General features: G+C 49.3%; 1 pseudogene; it reads right to left on the bottom strand.

The window, feature by feature from the left end:
* On the bottom strand, nucleotides 1–4,365 carry LOC121601260 (annotated as a pseudogene).

A 4,365-nucleotide genomic window follows, 5' to 3' on the forward strand; every position in this document is an offset into this window, starting at 1 on the left:
TTATTACTTGCCTAATGTTATTTTAGTTATTGTCTGTATTACTTATCACTACTGTATTTTGTTACATATTTTTTGTATTTTAATCTAACATCAATTAATCATGAACCTGACGAAACGAACTCCATTAAAAAACACCTTTAGCTAGGGGTAAAAAGTGCGTACGAATATGGCAGAAGTTCCTTGTTGAACTGCCGTTATCAAATAATCTTCATTATCAGCTTCAGGTAAATGATACCTTCGCCATCTAAGAATAGATAACTTGTTTTGTGTTGGTATCCAGCTAAACCTCGTCACAGGTTTCCGTATTGTTTTGTACTGTTTTTTTGTCTGCTTGTTATCGGAAAGACTTGCCAAAGTGGATTAACACAACCCCTGTCACACTACACCCGTTGCTGCTGCTGGGTAAGATTCCGCCGGATTAGTTCGTCCTGCTGCCGTGTTGTGACGCCGCGGTCCGCCGGTGCGGATGATTCTTTTTGCTGCTGCCGCTGTCGCCGGGCCGCGTCAGCGTTGACCGTGAATTCGTCCAGGAAGTTGCTGCCAATGGTAAGCTCCCGGTCAAGGTGAACGTACGGGCCGAAGATCTCTGCAAGCGGTGCAAGTCACAGCCGGTTTGGATTAGTAGAGTTGTTAGTGTGGTTAGAGGTACGGCGGCCTAAACTTACGGTTAAACGCTGGCCAGTGGGGAAGATCGCGTGACTTGGGTACGCCCTCCACTATGAACGACGTCCACAGATCGACCATCTTCTTTGCCATCGCTGTGTCCGGTTCGTTCAGCTGGGCAGCGGTGGGTGGGTAAGGGAAAAGGTACAGCAGATCGTTGGTATGATGCACACCTCCATCGAACGGGATGTGGCTGATGTCCTGATCGTAGCCGAACCGGGTATGCTCGCCACGGTAGTCGAACGAGTACACGAACGTTCGATCCGGCGTGTGGCGGCTGTTGTACTGTGCTAGCCGCAGCACGCTTGACTTGATCAGATGCATTCCACAGAGCTGAAGAACAGGGAAGAGTTTATTTTGTCATATAAACGGAGCAAGCTTTACGAGCGTTCACGATCACTCACATCGATCAGCCCTGGAACCATCTTCAAGATGTCCCCATTAGCAGCCGCCTCCATATCGAGCATACTCTTCACGGCGAGTGGCGTCACCGAACACGACACCTCAACCGTACCGAGAATTCGCTGAATATCCTCGATCATATCGTACCGCAGGAAGTCCTTCTTGTCGTGCAGCTTCAGCGCACTCAAGATCGTGAACACGTCCACCAGCGCAAACGTACCCTCGTCTTTCACCACACCGGTAAGCATGGGAATGTTTTTCCTACCACCACCGGCCTTCATCACCTCGTACGGTGTTTTGGGGAAGAGCTGTGATGGACCCCCGATCGTCATACGACCGCCGGTGTTGTTGATTCCCTTGTGAAGACCTTGCCACTGACATCGAGAAAGGGGACTTTGTAATAAAATCACACATAATAAGAAAATAAAACCACTCACGTTGTGATGCATGAACGCCTTCAGCAGCGTGTACGTGTCCAGCTGCAGCAGGAACTCCTCCACCTGCTCCAGCGGTGCTTTCGGATCGAACCCGGCACGCCGCGCAATGTCTCGTGCATTACGCTCCCCATTATGATCGAACTGCCAGCTGCCAAAAGCAGCACCCGAGTGGAGAATGATCTTTTGAAAGTACGACTCCTTCAGGGCCGGGCTGAACAGCAACGAAGATAGTATGCCCGCTCCGGCCGACTGTCCAATGGCCGTCACCTGCGTCGGATCGCCCCCGAAATGCTCGATGTGCTTCTGAACCCACTCGAACGCCAGCAGCACATCCATAATGGCCGCATTGCCCGGAATCGTCTCCGTCTTGGTGGACATAAACCCAAGCGCACCGAGCCGATACTGTGGCACTACCAGCACGATATCCTTCTCCAGCAAGTACTCCGGTGGATGCTGGGCGGCACTACCGCTGTAGAAACCACCGCCGTGAATGTAAACCGCCACCGGACGCTTGGCGGTAGTGTCCTTCGTATACACGCACAAACTAATGCAATCTTCCAGGTTGGACGATTTTAGTTGATCTTTCGGTAGCTTCTTCAGATCACCGTAGCACGGTGCGCCCTGACCCCGGACCGATACGTCCTGGATGCCTTCCCACGGTTGGGCAGGGATCGGTGCCTTGAAGCGGTTCTTTCCCACCGGGGGTTCGGCGTATCGTACGTTCAGGAACTGTTGGACCGGTGCCCCCGTCCAGGCAGTTTTGGTGTAGGAACCTTTGAGCTTTCCCAGCCCGGGCAGATCAACGATTGGGTCGTGATCGTTGGAGAAGTTTCGCTTTATTACTACGCCGTATTGGGACACCACACGCGTTAGCGTTTCTTTCGGGGAGTGATGGCGCACTGGGAGTTGTCGGAGAAGCTTAAACATTGTGTGGCTTTTGTTTTGGGAACTATTGTTCACTTGAAGATCACGTTAAAACGAGCTTTTATTGTAGTTTACAGTTCACAGTTTTTGCTTGTTTGTTTATTCCACTAGTAACACTTCACTTCTATCTTTACAAAATCACTTCAATGCTTCTTTCAAGATACAACTAGTCCCGCGGTCACCTTCCAACTAAACGGACTTGTACCCGTGCTGGACAGCTTTAAGTGAACCTAATGTTTTAGGCCATCTCCAATACAATATCGTGAGCGGTGGTAATGTGTTAGTTTGTTATCATTCCTTCCCTTTGTCACAGGCATAAACTACTGGAATTTGGTATCCATTTTATCACTCGTCAAACCGAATGATGATCCTCCTATTGATTAAAAATTAGGGGAGAAAAACATCGAAACCTCCAAAATAACATCGCATAACGAGATAACAACGGGATGGGTAGGAGTAGTAAGTTTGGCTTACTGTTGTAGACTCCCACTGAATGAATCGAATTGTTTTTGCGCGCGTGTGTGTTTGTAGTTCCGATTCAGCGTTCCCCAGGCATAGCGCCTATGAACTCATCGGTGGTCTAGCTCTTTCGCGTGCATTTGCTACAAGTTATCTATTGCGTTCCGCATTTCGACCGAATTCCGATACAACGCTATGTGTCGGGTGACGTGTAGGCCGACCAACCAATGGCCAGTTTTTGCGTGGCGTGAGGCGCATTTTTGGGATTATTCGGGAGTAGATATCAAGCTGGCGAGACAGTAAGGCGGTGGGCGCCTAGCCTGGAACTTCTTTTCCGCAAAAGCCTAGGCATGGATTAGCGAATTTTATTGGGGCGTTGAAGGTGTTATGACCGATAGGTTGAATTAGAAAAAGAGCGTAATAAACTTATTATTTGCATTAAAACGACTTATCTAATTTATGATAAAGAAATCTCACATGCTTTGAATGCTTTTTGCATCATTGCCTTTTATTTCGATACCCCGGTACGTCCCGTTTTGTGTTTGTCTTATCACGCATTCTCACGAAAAACCTTACATATCCTCCAGCTCAGCCTTATAGTAGTGCAGCGGCTCATTGTTGGCCAGCTTCTCGCGGATGCGATCGCAGCGCTTGTTGGCCACCTGCTTATCCTTCGGGCAGGCCAGCGCCATCTGACGCCACATGCAGTACCCAAAGTTGGACGTTTCCGAGCTGCACTGGCCCGCCTCCCGGGGCATTTTGGCCGCCTTGTCCTTCGCCTCCTTGACGCAGGTTTCGATGTGCCCCGCCAGCAGCGGCTGCTGCCAGTCGTCCGCCGCAAAGTTGCTCTTCACAAACTCCATCAGCTTCGGCTCGATCAGCGTACCGTCCTCGTTGACGACTTCCTTCTTGCGGCCGACGCACTCCATGGCGCAGATCACTTCCATCTTGGTTTTGTTGAGCCGTTCGCACGAGAAGAAGTCAACCGGTTCGTAAGCTGTGGGAAGAGAGTGATTTGAAATTGGTATTGGGAAAACAAATAGCCAAAATCGCTTCGTCATGTTTACCTCCATCGGCCTTGTTCTTGTTGCGCACCTCCATGAAGCACTGCTTCTTGATTTCGTGGATTTTTTCCATGTTCTCCGTGTTGGCATCGTTGCAGCATTTGTACTTGCGCTTGCACTTATCATCCTGCACTTCAGACGCCGAGCGACGGAACCGACCGAACATGACGGGCTCATCTGCATTGTCCAGCAAATCTTCCATCAAGACCTCATCTGTTGCAAAGGTAAATAAATATATTTTTGCAATGATCATTCAATATTCGGAATCAAAACAAACACTTACTGTAGAACGAATCCTGGAAATCGTACGCAACCACACACCCAACCAAACCGACGAAAAGTGCCAACTTCAGCATGATGTAAACAATCACCTAAACACTGTTTGCAGAACGAGAAGATCAGCTCCGTTCTAGAGC

Source organism: Anopheles merus, unplaced genomic scaffold (assembly GCF_017562075.2).
Source record: "Anopheles merus strain MAF unplaced genomic scaffold, AmerM5.1 LNR4000049, whole genome shotgun sequence".
Taxonomy (NCBI): Eukaryota; Metazoa; Arthropoda; class Insecta; order Diptera; family Culicidae; genus Anopheles; species Anopheles merus.